Below are 16,188 nucleotides of genomic sequence, written 5' to 3'. Positions count from 1 at the left end.
TTAAAAATGTTTGTAGTTTTCGAAAATTTTCTATATCTATCTGGAAAAAAAGAAAAAAGTATTAATATTTTAAAAACATTTTATAATACAGTACACACATTTACATTTTTTTCCAAAAAATATTTTCGCCTTATTTTTGCTGTTTTCAGAATATATTGCATTTCACTATAAATTGTGAAAGCAATTGCATTCATCATTTTACAGCGGGCAAAAAAAAATAACAATCACAAAGATTGTAATAAAAAAGCCCAGAATCTCTTTTTACTTAAACTTAACATTATAGAAAAGCATAATATTTAAAAAAAATATCATCTAATACCAATAGTTATTTCTTTAAAATACCGTCTGATATGTTTGTTTCAGAAGTATAATCACAATATTATATCTCAAATAACTCCAAAATACATCTGATTTCATTTCCTTTAGACCAAATAGTAATTTTAATTTTTTTTTTGGAATAAATTTCCAACGGTAATCCAATAAAATTCTAAAGTTTAATTTGTCCAGATCTCACCGATTCTCTGTAACATTTTGGTTCACGAAAATTTTTTGAATAATTTATTAAGTCCACAATAGAATTGGTTACTTTTCCACATGGCCAAATAGTAATTTTTTAAAACATTTTTGAAAAAATTTCCAATGGCAGTCCAATAATATTCCAAAATTTAAAATGTGCAGAAGTTACCGATAATCTCTAAATTATTGGTTTTTCAAAGTTTCATTAAAAATTAAAAAAGTCCACATTACAATTGGTTATCTTTCCATTAGGCCAAATGATAATTTAAAAAATGTTTTTTTTACAAAATTGCAATGGTAATCCAGTAAAATGGTAAAATTGTTTTGTCCAGATCTTGCCAAGTCTCTCTAAAATTTAGGTTTCAGGAAGATTAGATAGGAATTTGCTAAATCAAAAGGCAAACGTTGTTTGAAAATCAATTGGGAATCATTACACAGTGTCCAGCCTTTTTCACATTTAAGATAAACTGTGTAATGTCCAGAAGTAACAGTAGGTCCATCATGGAAAATTATTGCAACAGTTAAAAAAGTTTTTCCTGAAATTGATAATTGCTGTCCTGTAAACTTCTTTATTAAAGTATCCAATTTTGAACCATCAGCTCTACATCGTTGCATCATTAAAATTACATACTGTCCGTATTCCTTTAAAATTAATGTTGAAAACATGTCAGAATTACACTCACCACATTTCATGCTATGATTAGCATCTTTAACTAATTTTGCAAAAGTGACTGTTTTACTCTCTGGCAATGTCAAATAAATAAACCTTTCATTATCAACAATAGAGCCACATATATTATAACAATTTTCACAACTATGTTCCCATTTATAAGAGAGACCAAAAAAAATGTCAATGGGAACTCCTTCTTCTTCCACTACCTGAAGAAAATACATCAAAAATTCATGTGCATCTTGCTGTTCATTTTGAGAAAACTGTGTTCGTCCTGAACATACATCTAAAAGTTTTCTAATGTCAGTAGCACTTTCTATTTGAGTTTTATCTTTACTCAGCTTTTGAAAAAGGAGACTCAGCTCTGAACAGAATCTTTTTCCCTGATTTACTATTATCTGCTCTTGCAAACTTTCCAGATAAAATGCAACATTCAGCACTACATTTGCGTAGCAGTTGACACCAGAGCTATTTTCAAAATGACATCCTACAACCTGTTCTTCATTTTCCTTTTTCTTTTTGCTTGCAATTACATCACTCCTCTTTTTTTTCCTCTTCTCTACATCTTCACTACAGATATTCTCATTTTTTCTTTTACGAGAAACTACACGTTTCTCCAACACAGGATACTGACCTAAATGAGGAGCATAGCTTCTTCTTAATCTATTATACTCTTTTACACAGTTTGTATCAGCACTAACTTTTGACTCATCAAAGTCTATCATGAATAAACCTGATAATGTTTTGACTCGTGACAAAGCAACATATGCCATACCTTCTTTGAACACAGTTGAACCAATGTTCACAAATGCACAATCTACAGTCGATCCTTGAGACTTGTGAATAGTTACAGCATATGCTAGAGAAAACGGAAACTGCTTCCTACGTACATATAAGTCTTTCACAAGCATAAAACGAACTGTACAACGACAAATATCTTTAACTTCATCTATCTGATCAAATTTTATTTTTAAACATTCAACTCCTTCTTTTTTCTGGTAATTAATAAAACCCACAACTCTTCCCATCGCTCCATTAACTAAACCTTTCTCAACATCCAAATTTCTCCTTAAAAACACTCTACAGTTCATGCAAACATATAGATTTTTTTCTAATCCAGCTGTTTTGGAGATGTTCTTCTCTAGTGAGTCCAATTTATTTTTCAGTTTGCCTGTTACTGTGACAGTAATTCTTCCATCCTCAATTTTGTCCACTGCTTCCAATTTCCTGATCTCTTCCTTTTCCAATTTCAAAAGCTCCTCATTGAATATTGAGCATTCACGTAGAGTTGGCATTAAGCAGATGACACTTTTGTTTTCTGCAATGTTCTTGTATATCTTCTCTGCAACTATTTCTTCCTTTGGAAATAAATTATGTAGCAGCCGACTCTGTAATGCTTTTTTGCCAACTTCTGTCAGTAGTCCAATCCTGATATCTTTCAGAATACTTCCATATTCTTCATCGTTTGCTTGCCTCATATTAGTAGTAAGTTCCTTGTACTCAAAGAAGGACCAAATATTTGTATTTCCGATGCTTCCCAATGACTTCTTCGTGTCTTCATGTGTCACAGTATTAAACACTGGTTGTCCTTTAACTGGAGTAAGTTGCAAAAGATCTCCAAAAACTATGACGTGTTTTCCACCAAATAACATGTCATAGTCTGTCTTCAAAATTTGCTGCATTCTTAAATGCACAAAGGCAAGCATTAGGTTTGATACCATGCTCACCTCATCAATAATGAGAACTTGCATCTTCTTCAATACTCTTGAAACTTCCAAGGATGCTTCTCCAGTTAGCTTGTTGAATTGTATTTTGTTCTCATGCTCCACTGGTAACATTAGCAAACGATGTAAGGTGATTCCTTTTATGTTATATGCTGCTAACCCAGTTGGAGCAGTAACCACACAAGACAAAGTAGAATCCGTTTTTTGCTGTAGGTAGCTTCTGATGACTTTTATTAGGAAACTTTTTCCAGTTCCAGCTTGTCCGCTTACATACATCCTGATTGGATGAAATGATGTGCATGAGCACTCTTTTTTTACATGTAGAAATCCGTGATCAATTTTGTTTTTGATCTCTTCATAAATTTGTTGCTGCTCTTGATTCAGTTGTCTTTCCAAATTTTCTAAGTCTATAAATTCTTCTTGAGCTTGATTCATAGCCGTTTCCACTTCATTCATGGCTATTGATGCTTCATTTTCAATGATTGGTTGTCCTAGGGGATCTTGACTGTGTGTTCCTGAACTTTGGCTGTCCTGAGAATTGTCTCTAGCTATTTCTGCTGCAATTGTAGTTTCCTGTTCAATTTCTTCATTTAACATTTGCAGATAAGTTGTGAATGTATTGCATTGTATGCTGTCTTTGCAAGCATTAAATGAATCTTCATAGCTTTGAAATTCTCCCAGTAGTTCATCGTCTGTACGCCATGGTTTAAACAACTGTAAAAGAGCCAAGTAGTAAAATTCTTTCTTGTCAGTAGTGTCGCAACTCAGCTTCCGGTGATTTATCAAACTTCCTTTTGTTTGCTTCACCAAACATCCTTCTTCACCAACGACTTTATATTTTCCATTATTGATGTCTTCTGCGGCTTTCCTTGAATAAATGTAGTTCTGCAGCACTTCATAGAGACACATGTTTTCCAGATGTTGACTTCTCTTGGGATAATATGTGTCCAACATGTTTGTTTTCAATATATCTGTACTTTCTGGGTCATTCTCGACCAAATATTCAATTTCTCCTACAGATTTCAGTACCCGATTTCTCATTGCTGCAAGGCCTAAACTTGCCCAAATTATTCTTCTTGACTTCGAGTAGAGACTTGCAGAAGATAACCTATCTGAACATTCGTAGGATCCAATTTCTCGATGCGATAACATCTTCAAACTGAAACTGTACAGCTTCTTACTGACAGTCTTCTCGTGAGAAATCTCTTCCCACATTTCCTTCAATTCTGTTTTTTCTGATTTCGTAATGTAAGACGTTACATATCGTGCCACAGCAATGGAATTGTCAGCTACATACTGTATATCCATGTTAGCATTCCACATGGATAAAATGACTGGGTTGTAGTCATTTATATTTTTTGATTCTTCTTTTCTTTTAAGGTTGTAGGTATTCTTAGGTGATTTTCTTGTGATAGTATGTCTCACAGCTGACATAAAACTGTTGACTCTTCCATTTGAAAGAACAGGTCTAGGAAATCCAAATCGACATTTAGTGTAGTATTTTTCTTTGCTCTTGTATTTCCGTCGACAGTATTTTCCACACCGATGACTTTGGAAACGTAAAACTTGCTCCTTTAACTTGTTCTCTTCTGTGCTTTTTGGTATAGCACATGTTGCATATTCTTGAATGTATGATAACACTGCTTCATCAGCATCTGTTCCAAACTTTGGGGCATCCTTGATCCACAACAGCATATGAATATGAGGAGCACCTCTTGCCTGGTACTCTTTTCTCCAAAAGAAATCCACTACTTCTCCAAGGGGTGGATTTTTTTTATTGCAGATGAAGGACATCATAGCCTCAAATCTATGATTGAAATATCTGCAAACATTAACCGGATCCAATGAGCACAGTTCTCCTGCTGTCTTGTATTCGATGTTTTTAAAGTTTGAATTGGCCTCTCGTAGAAAATCCAGTAAATCATCCCAAGCGTACTCGGCACAGCTTAGGGTAAGGAACCATGTTGGTGTTCCTAAATTCCGTAACATGCATTTTAGTTCACCATGGCGTCGGTACCAATATTCATTTGTCCCACGCTGACAAGCCATCAGATTGATCAGTTGTGTTTCCAAATGATCATCTCGGTGCTGCACTTTCTCCATAAAATCCTTAGCAGACACATTTTGTAAATGTACTCCACTTTTTAAAATGTGATTTACTGCATAAGACAGTGCAGACAAGTCGCTTTCAAATAAAAGATGGAACAAATAAGGAATACTTTGTCGAAATCTGGGATCTTCAGCATATAGTCTTGTAGTCCGATACTCTGAAGCTGGAATCTGTTCTGGACGTTCATCGTATCGTCCTCCTTTTCCTTTAGGAAACAGCTGAGGAAAACATCGAGCTTCCAAGCTCTCCTCCCATACACTCACAGGAGTTCCTTTTGCTTTCTTCATCTGAAAGAGATCAATATTGTCTCCCATAACTTCTTTCGAATGAAGAGGATGTATGCTAAAATGTTCATAAATGTCTTCTTCCTTTGACTTGTCCACTTTTTCAATTTGTCCAGTTGGTGTTTCTGTGTCTTCTTGAAAATCTTCTTCTTCTTCTTCTTCTTCTATATAAATTGATTCATACCATTTGTTATTTTTTTTCAAATACAAATTTGCTCTTTGTACTTTCCGCACATCTACCAGCTCCTGCCAAATCTTCTTATTCTTTGTAGGTACACCATTAACCAGAATAATTAATGGTTCAGTTTCCAAAGTATCCGCATCAATAGTTTCCATATTTTTTTTCAAATCCAAGGGCAAATACACCACTCTACCTTTTAAACCTCTCAGTAAATCTGAAGGAGGTAATTTACCAGTTTTGGGCTCCATACGTACTATGGTCTGGAACGGATGAACACATTGAATGAGTATAGACTCATATGTATTTAATTCAGAAAGTTCAGCAGGAATAGCATCCAATTCTAAATTATTATGTACAGCTCTGGTCGGCATTCTATTTTCCTCTAACTTGTTGTAACAGTATTTACAAATACGCTGATCTTCACCCAATTCAAAACAATTTTCTAGAAATATATATGTGGCAAAATCCTTCCACTTATAATTATCTTCATTTTCACTCTTTCTGTAGAGATCAACATTCCTAGTTTGTTTTCTATAATGAGTTCTGCGGCAACAAATACAAGTAACATTTGGTCTTTCATTAGAGACTATTGCAAATTTTGTTATGTGATCATTAAATGTCTTACTTACAGAAGGTTCTACATTCTCTTCCACTTCTTCCTCATTTACTGTGTCCTTCTCTGCACTGTTTTGTTCAGGACCAAAGTAACAAAACTGAATTTCATCAACAACCTTCTCTACATCTGATACCGTTCCTCGGAACAGAGCCCTATTCAATTCATTTAACTTTATTGCTGGACTTTTGGCAAAATACAACCGTCTCACAAACTTTCTCATTCCAGTATGATGAACAGCCAGCATCCTAAAATGATGGAAAACACTATTGCACACTTTTCTAGATAGACAAGCCAGAGAATGACCCTGCAAACCAGTATTCTCTCTCACTCTGCATGGATCCAGACTTTGAAGCACCTTAATCTTCTGTTTTACACTTTTTTTACTATATTCTCTTAGAAACTCTCGAAATTTGTCAATAGATTCCTGACGCACAGTGCAAATACTACTACAATTCCAAGTGTACACTGGGGCTTTAGGACGTCTCCCCATTGCCTCATCTGCCATCACTTGTACCTCATCTCTTGGAACCATTATCTCCTTCTCCATTATGCAACCATTTGTTACTTCGTATGAACGACCTCTGGTGTCAACTGCATGCAGCAAACTATTACTTTGAAAATAGCTCTCTTCATTAAAAAAAGGTTCACTACTTGAACTATGCATCCACTTTCCTAAAAACACTTTACAAAAGTTTGTTCTGTTCACTACTCTTTTCCTTTTGCTATGTGATTTCAGTACATTAACCATTTTGTCTAATGTACGCATCCTATTCAAAATTAATATGAATAGTTTCCTTTTTAATTCTAATGCCTTTGCTGCAATGGCTTCAATTTCTTTTTTTCTCTTGTAATATTTTGCCTTTTGCTTATATTTCTTCACATCCTTTATCAAATTGGACATAACTCTTCTCTGAAACATTTTTCTACGTATCTCTTTAAACGCTGTTTTTCTGTTTATGTAAATCTTTTCAGTTGCAGAAGGTATATTTGCATTAACTAAATTCTCAATTTTTTCCTGTTCTCTTCCTTTTGTAACATTCTTTCCAGTACAGACATTTTGTACATTTTTCTTTGTTTTGAATATATTTTTAAGAAATTGTTTTTTCTGCTTACCAGAAGATTTTTTCTTTTTCCCAACATGAGCATCTTCTACTAACTTTGGTCCTCCAGTTGTCTTCAAATATAGTTTTTTTTTTAGCGTTTTTTGAACTCTGGATTTTGTAGGCATCTTAAATTTTGTTCACTGCTCTTCAGCAATACCTGAAAAAAACTAAAAAAAAAATCTTTTATTGTATTTAAATATATTACTACATTTCTTTTCACAATAGTCACAAAACGAAATTTCTTTGCCAATTTTGAATGCACACAAACTGCTCTTTTTTTTGGGCAAGTGAAAATCACTTTTACAAACTGTCACATTATGAAACCACTTTTCAGATTTTTTAAAAAGCCCATGTCCAGAGTGCTACACTCCAGCAAGGGCAACCAGCCTTAGTGATGCTGAATGTATTTGCATTACAGACTGAAACCTGAAAACCCCACTCGCTTGTAAATACTGTGCATGACTATACATGGCAAGCACATGGGTGTGTGCTAAGACTCTGCTTCTTCCCCCAAAAATTCGCTCCCCCTTTCCATCTAATGTAACTGTGAAATCACCAGAGCAATACGCAATAAATCTCTGCCTATAATTCCTCTCTGCACACAGAGTCATGTTTTCACATTAGTCCCAAAACTAAATTTCTTTGCGAATTTGAAAGCACACTTACTGCTCTTTTTTTTTTCGGGGCAAGTGAAAATCACTTTTTACAAGTGAAAATCACTTTTACAGACTGACACATTATGAAACCACTTTTTTTGATTTATTTAAATGCACATGTCCAAACTGTTTTTTCAGACCACCACCATGTGTATTCTCGGTGACTGCCTACACTCCAGCAAGGGCAACCAGCCTTAGTGATGCTGAATGTATTTGCATTACAGACTGAAACCTGAAAACCCCACTCGCTTGTAAATACTGTGCATGACTATACATGGCAAGCACATGGGTGTGTGCTAAGACTCTGCTTCTTCCCCCAAAAATTCGCTCCCCCTTTCCATCTAATGCAACTGTGAAATCACCAGAGCAATACGCTTTAAATCTCTGCCTATAATTCCTCTCTGCACACAGAGTCATGTTTTCACATTAGTCCCAAAACTAAATTTCTTTGCCAATTTGAAAGCTCACTTACTGCTCTTTTTTTTTTCGGGGCAAGTGAAAATCACTTTTACAGACTAACACATTATGAAACCACTTTTTTTGATTTATTTAAATGCACATGTCCAAACTGTTTTTTCAGACCACCACCATGTGTATTCTCGGTGACTGCCTACACTCCAGCAAGGGCAACCAGCCTTAGTGATGCTGAATGTATTTGCATTACAGACTGAAACCTGAAAACCCCACTCGCTTGTAAATACTGTGCATGACTATACATGGCAAGCACATGGGTGTGTGCTAAGACTCTGCTTCTTCCCCCAAAAATTCGCTCCCCCTTTCCATCTAATGCAACTTTGAAATCACCAGAGCAAGACGCAATAAATCTCTGCCTATAATTCCTCTCTGCACACAGAGTCATGTTTTCACATTAGTCCCAAAACGAAATTTCTTTGCCAATTTGAAAGCACACTTACTGCTCTTTTTTTTTTCGGGGCAAGTGAAAATCACTTTTACAGGCTGACACATTATGAAACCACCATGTGTAACTACAACAAAAACAATTTCCATTTCTATTATTCATTTCTTAAGTTACCACATACATCCCCTCTCAAACTGTAAACTCACCTTTAAAATTAGTTAGTTGTGAAAGAAATGTGACACTCAAACAGCAGATTATCAGAGCCAGGATCTCTGTTGTGTTCACCTCTCTCCTCTCAGCAGAACCAGATAATGGCAAACTTTCCCTCTATTTTTCCACACATATACTTGTAAGTTTCAAATCTCAGTGCTTCCCCCTTTTTTTCAAATGTAATCACACATTTCTATTGGTTTAAAACCAACCCTTTTCCAAAAGTACCCTTCCCCCAACTTGACTTCTGCCTAGTACCCTTCCCCCAACTTGACTTCTGCCTGCTACCATAGCAACAGCTCATGGAACACTGCTGTGTTGAGTTCGGTCAGAAGTTCGCCAAACAATGTTTCAATTCCACAGAGCAAGAGTGCTTGACTTTTCAAACCTAACAGCAAATCCATAGTACTGTTCTTTGGTAACACATTTTTTTGTACCAATACAAAACATGCTTCTATTAATTTACACATACAGCCTAGTTTTTATTCTAGAATGGTATGAAACAGCCAATCAGTTCTTTTTGTTTTGAAAAAAATATGTATGCCGCCATTTCCAAACTGTCTTTCTTTTCATATTGCCATTCTACTGAAAGACACCTCCTGAGTGCATCCAGTTCTCCTTTGAAGATGTTCACAGTGTGGATTGTAGGGCACAGCTATGTCTTCTGGAGTGAAAAGTTTGCAGAGAAAACAGGTATGGTGAGAGACCTTGCTTTGCCAAATGTAGACATTAAATGGATTGGTCAGAGAGGGTTAAAGTGGCACCAATTGATGCCATTGGTGAAATCCTTCATTCAAATCCAACACCCTGACCTCATAATAGTGCACTGTGGTGGCAATGACCTAGGCACTTTGACTGGGGTAGGTCTGGAAATGCTTATGAAGGACACCTTTGCACAACTGTTTACACTTTTCCCTAAAACTGCCTTTGTGTTTTCCAACATATGCCAAAGGCAAAAATGGAACTGGTCCAATCATTTCTGTCCACAGATTGACAAAGCAAGAAAGCACGTCACCAAATCTGTTTCTGCTTTCCTCCGTGACTATGGTATGGGTGCCATTTACCACAACAACTTGCGTTATGACATGCAAGACATTTATAGAGGAGATGGTGTGCACTTCAATGATGAAGGGAACAGAGTCTTCCTCTTGAACCTTAGACTCTGCATCGGTACTTACTTGTAGGTACCACTAAAAAAATGACTTCATAAACACAACAGCTCTTTTTAGAGCTCCCTAATATCTAAACTCTTAAATCTGCTTTTCATTTTTTTTTTTTTATTTTTTTTTACCGTACGCTTACCGTAAGCTTACCGTACGCGTACCCCGTGATTTTTTAAAAAATCAATAAATGTTTTCTTTGTACTTTTCTGTCCTTCTTTGACCCCCTTACAAATGTTAGGGGGTCTGTAACTCTCCTCATTGCCCCCTTTCCTTGTTTTCACTCTTTTTTTTCAGAGTGAAATACACAAAATGGCGGCCGCCGCTTCCTGGTTTCGACCGATTCGAATGTTTACTAAGATCTAAGAGCCAATCAGAATCGCGCTCGCGCACGCCACCGTACGCGTACCGTAAGCTTACCGTAAGCGTACGGTAAGCGTACCGTAAGCGGGCTCAGATATATATATTGATTTAAAGGCTATTTTCTCAGAATCTACTGAACAGATTTACACCAAACCTACAAAAGGCACTTCCTTGACCTAGGGACTACATCTCTGACAAATTTTGAGTAATTCTGTTCAGCCGTTCGGGCTGTAGCTCGTTCTAAAGGTCCTATGGAAAAATGCATGGGAAAAACGCGTTTTGGGACCCCCCTTTTATCTCAGCCCCCGCTTGACGAATCCCCCCGAGACTTTCAGGGTAGGAGCGGAGCGTAGCGCCCCACCTATTTTGAGAAATTCGCGAGGATTCGTCAACCGGCGCCAAAGTTATTCAAAATAGAATGTTGCGGATTTCCTATGGAAAAGGGGTCCTAACTATAACTACCTACTGGCGACCGCCAGTAGGTAATATATATATATATATATACATATATATATATATATCACTGAAAAAACCATAGGTTTCACACATGTTATAGTTAGCTGGACATTTTACTGATAAAAAACCAATGAAATTCCCCCGTTATAGTTAGTGCAGGAAACTATAACTCACGCGACCGCAATCCTCTGCTGATGCTAATACTGTATTTAGACACTTATTTGCCCATGTCTTCTTCCATTAAATTTTAGCTATACATATATTACAAATATTTTTTTTTCATAAAGACACATATGTCATCAGCAGAGGATTACGGTCGCGTGAGTTATAGTAGCCTACAGTAACTATAACGGGGGAATTTCATTGTTTTTTTATCAGTAAAATGTCCAGCTAACTATAACATGTGTGAAACCTATGGTTTTTTCAGTGAATTTGCAAGGTATTTTAAATGCTAATTCCTAACTATAACGTGTGTGAAACCTATGGTTTTTTCAGTGAATTTGTACGTTTTTTTAAATGCTAAGTTACTTTACGCCATTTGTGGCGTGCGCGCCCACTTAACGCAGTTCGTTCCGTGCGCGCACAGTGAGCACGCGGTGCGCTTCGCACACCGCGTGCCCACGTTACGCTAGATGGGCCATGAACGCACGATGCGCTTCGCGCACCGTGCGCACATGGAGGACATATGATGAGCATCGTTGTGACAGATAAAATGTATGTTTTTTTTATAAGACTATATGCCATGCACACATGGTGCCCTGCGGGCACCATTTGAACACGGGGTGGGGAGAGTGTGGATATTTTTTTTTTTTTTAATTATTTATCACCGTACGCGTACGGTAAGCGTAATCGGCGAAATTTTTGAAAAAATTAAAATTGCCTTTTTTTATTTGGGGGATCGTTGGGGACTCCCTCGACATGGCTAGGTGCTTGGGAGCTGTCTAAACAGCCCCTTTACATGTTTTTGCACTTTGTTTTTCAGCCCCCTGTCAGAGTGCGAGAGAGAAAATGGCGGCCGCCGCTTCCTGGTTTCGACCGATTCGAATGTTTACTAAGATCTAACGGCCAATCAGAATCGCGCTCGCGCACGTCACCGTACGCGTACGGTAAGCGCACCGTAAGCGCACCGTAAGCTGCCACAGATATATATATTGATTTAAAGGCTATTTTCTCAGAATCTACTCAACAGATTTACACCAAACCTACAAAAGGCACTTCCTTGACCTGAGGAATACCTCTCTGACAAATTTCATTAAATTCTGTTCAGCCGTTCGGGCTGTAGCTGTGTCTAAAGGTCCTATGGAAAAATGCATGGGAAAAACGCGTTTTGGGACCCCCTTTTATCTCAGCCCCCGCTTGACGAATCCCCCCGAGACTTTCAGGGTAGGAGCGGAGCGTAGCACCCCACCTATTTTGAAAATTTCGCGAGGATTCGTCGACCGGCGCCAAAGTTATTCCAAATAGAATGTTGCGGATTTCCTATGGAAACAGGGTCCTAACTATAACTATCTACTGGCGACCGCCAGTAGATAATACATATATATATACATATATATATATTGTGATAACCAATTTTATTTTGTTTATGAAGCAGCGCCATCCAACATTACAGGCAGAAAAAGTAGAGCATTCAAAGTCATAACAGTACAATAAACAAACCCACCAGGAATCCATCTGTTCATGAGGACAAATCATGATAGGACCACCACTTCTACCACGCTTTATCATGTTTATGGGGGCATTCACATACCTCATAGGTCAGTTTTTCCTGCTGTGCTCAGTAGTCGACTCCTGTTCGCCACAGCAGCAGCAAAGGGGCAAAGACTGCTTCCACAGTCGGGCCATATCTCTCTTGGCTACCAGACAGGCCACCCCCACAAGGAGCCTCAAAGATCGGGGACCCACAAATTCAGACCTCTGTAAGCTCCCGTTCTACCCCCCCTGTTGGACAGGCCTCACAGACGGCTTGCTCCCTCCCCGCACGACAGGGCCCGAACTCCGGCCCACCTGGCATATCCCCGCGACAAGCACCCGTACTCCGTCTCCCGACGGACCCTCTGCCCTCGGACCCCTACTCATCACGGGGTCCAGCCCCACCGGCTTCCCCGGCCGGGTCAAGCCGCCCTCTTGGGCCCTGCACCACGCGGCCGCATGGCCTCACCTCGACCCTAACCCCGGGCCTGGCCGGCCCCGACATCCCGGCACCACCATCCACCCAGGAGGTGAGCGGACCACTTGGCAGGTCAATGGGAGAACGAAGTGTCAAGGGCTCTCCCCCGCCAGGTGCCGATCGCCCCCAGCTCCCCCAGGCACTGGCTCCACCCCCTGCTGGGTGTCTGGACACCTTCATCCCGGACCCTCCGACCTCCAAGTGCGAGGGTCCGGACATCAAAGGGCACCAGCCCTATAACTGAGGCAGCTCCGGAGCAGGAAGGCAGTTGTATCCTGGAGTCGAGAGACACCGAGTGAACTCAACCTTGACGGTCTACTGGCGCTGCCGTAGCCGCTCTTGTGAACCATCGTCCTGCCTGCTGGGGCTGCCGCGGCCTTCTGCAACATTCATCTTCCTGGGACCTGCTGGCGCTGCCGCGGCCCGTTGTAACGACCATCCTCACCGGGACCTGCTGGCGCTGCCGCGGCCCGTTGTAACGACCATCCTCACCGGGACCTGCTGGCGCTGCCGCGGCCTTCTGCAACCTTCATCTTCCTGGGACCTGCTGGCGCTGCCGCGGCCCGTTGTAACGACCATCCGCACCGGGACCTGCTGGCGCTGCCGCGGACCGTACATCTTCCGGGGACCTGCTGGCGCTGCCGCGGCCCGTTGTATCGACCACCCGCACCGGGACCTGCTGGCGCTGCCGCGGTCCGTACCACCTAACCACCAAGCTCGAGGATTGTGAGCTCATCATCATCTCATCCGAACTACCTGATTGGTAAATAGACTGTCCCGCTACCCCCTTCCCTACCTTGCGAGACTCTAATCGAGGGGACCCCTGAGTCCAGACCTCCTTGTACCATTCAACCGTATCTTAAATAAGTGCTTATAAAGAACACTGAACCTTATCCGTGTGTGATATCTGTCTGTGGGGGGGAAGTTACTTGTCTGTACGATCGCTGGAGACGGCTCTCCCCGGAGACCTCTCCCCCTGACCCCGGCCGGCCCTCCCGGTCCGTCTACCTTTTCTAACATTGGTGGCCAGCGGCGCGATCCGAATCAACGCGTAATCGTACAGAGAGTAGCTCACCCCACGACATAAGCACGATGTCGACCAAAGATAGCAGCTCCACCGAGAAATTCCAAATGGAGAAATTAGAAGAATACAACCACCGCGAACTGAGACAATTTTGCATAGAACTTGGCATTGCTACCACCGGCCTGAGTACCAAGGATGATCTAAAGCGCGCTCTTGAGTCATGGACAGAAACTGGGGTCACAGGACCCTCCGACCAAAGCAGCGTCACACCAGACCAAAACAGCATCACACCAGAGGGGAACGCCACGGCTCCCGAGGAGCGGGGAACGGGCCTCTCGCAAGAGGAGATCCGAGAAAGAGACAGAGTCAGATTACACGAGTTGGAGATGGCACGACTCAAGATGGATGGGGAACTCAAGTTAGCTGAACAGAAACTCAACCTCGAGCATATGCGGCTTCGAGAGGAACGAGAAGAAAAGCAGAGACAGAGAGAGCTGGAAGAGAAAAAAATAACGCTCGAGCACGAGCGCCGACTAGCGGAAATAGAACTGCGCAAACAGAATAAGGAACTGGGGGTGCCTGAGCGACCACACACCCCGGGGCCAAGTGAGAAAAAAGTTCACATCCCCAAGGATGTTGTCCGCGAATATGTCTGAGAAGACGACATACAACAGTGGTTTAAAGCCTATGAGATCGCAATGACCTCCCACCGGATCGACCGGAGTGATTGGGGAGCCGGACTTTGGGGGAGATTTATCAACGAGGGTCGCGATGCCCTGCTGCAGCTCCCCGATCACCAAATGTCGTCCTACGACCACATGAAGGCTGCCCTCCTCACCCGCTACGGCCTCACGCCCGAGATGTACCGCCAGAGGTTCAGAGATTGCACCCGGATCCCAGGTACAACTTGGGTAGAATACGTGAACTATTTCAGCCGGGCCTTCGAGGGTTGGATCAAGGGAAGTCAGGTCACCACCTACGAACAACTCTTCAACCTTATGGTATGGGAGCACCTGTCAAACAACTGTTTCGTCGAGCTCAGGCAGCACCTACTCGACAGTAAACTGACTGACCCCCGGCAGCTCGCCGCCGAAGCTGACCGGTGGGAAAGCACCCGAGTGGGCCGGAGAGGGCCACACGACCAGAACAGAAGCAACCAAGGCCAGCACCGTCCTCGGGGAGGAGGAGGGGGCCAGGGGCAAGGGAGAGACGCCCTACCAGCAACACCCGTGGCCAGCACCCCGCCTCCGGCCGGCCGGGGCAACCCCCCGTTGCGGCCTGGGTACCGAGCCAACGTCACGTGCCACCGGTGCCAGCGACTAGGCCACTACGCCAATGACCCGAACTGCCCGCTAAACCAAACACCCAAGCCCCGCCAGGTAGCTGCCGCTGCCCTAGGGGAAGAGCAATCATCGGAGGGACCCGAAGAGTACGAGCCGGCCCAGCAAGGGTGGGAACCGGCCGCCATGGTCCTGGCGTGCTTAGGGGGAAGAGACATGGTTCCGCGGGCTCCCCTACCCGCCAACACCAGAAAATACGGTCAGTGGGTGACCATTAATGGACAGAGAGCCGAGGCCTTGCGTGACACCGGCGCCAGCGTGACGGCCGTCCGCTGTCATCTGGTGAAGCCCGAGCAGATCCTGCCGAACATTCTCTGCCCCGTCCGCTCGGCAGATAACTCTGAGAGTATGTGTAAGATGGCCTGCGTCCCGTTTGAATGGGGAGGGGTCTCCGGCCTACTGAAGGTGACGGTCCGGGACGATGCCCCCGTGGACTGCCTCCTGGGGAATGACCTCGAGAGTTCCCCGTGGGCCACCGTCGAGAAAAGAGAGCACCTGGGGATGCTGGGCCTCCCGGACTGGGCCTGCATAACCACCCGATCCATGGCCGCCCGTGCCGCCCCCCGATCAGAAGAAACCGAATGGCCAGCACCTCCGCCCCCGGTTGCCCCCGTAGAGGACAACGGCGAGTCCGACCTCCCGGACCCGACTACCGAAGAAGACGCGCAACACCAGGACCTTCCGGATCTGGCTCAGTGGCGTCAAGAAGGGGGGCCCACCCAAGAACAGTTCCGCCAGGAACAAAA

This window comes from Triturus cristatus, chromosome 5_1 (assembly GCF_964204655.1).
Source record: "Triturus cristatus chromosome 5_1, aTriCri1.1, whole genome shotgun sequence".
In the NCBI taxonomy this organism is placed as follows: Eukaryota; Metazoa; Chordata; class Amphibia; order Caudata; family Salamandridae; genus Triturus; species Triturus cristatus.
The sequence above is the reverse complement of the archived record's forward strand: the minus strand, read 5'-3'. Positions refer to the sequence as shown.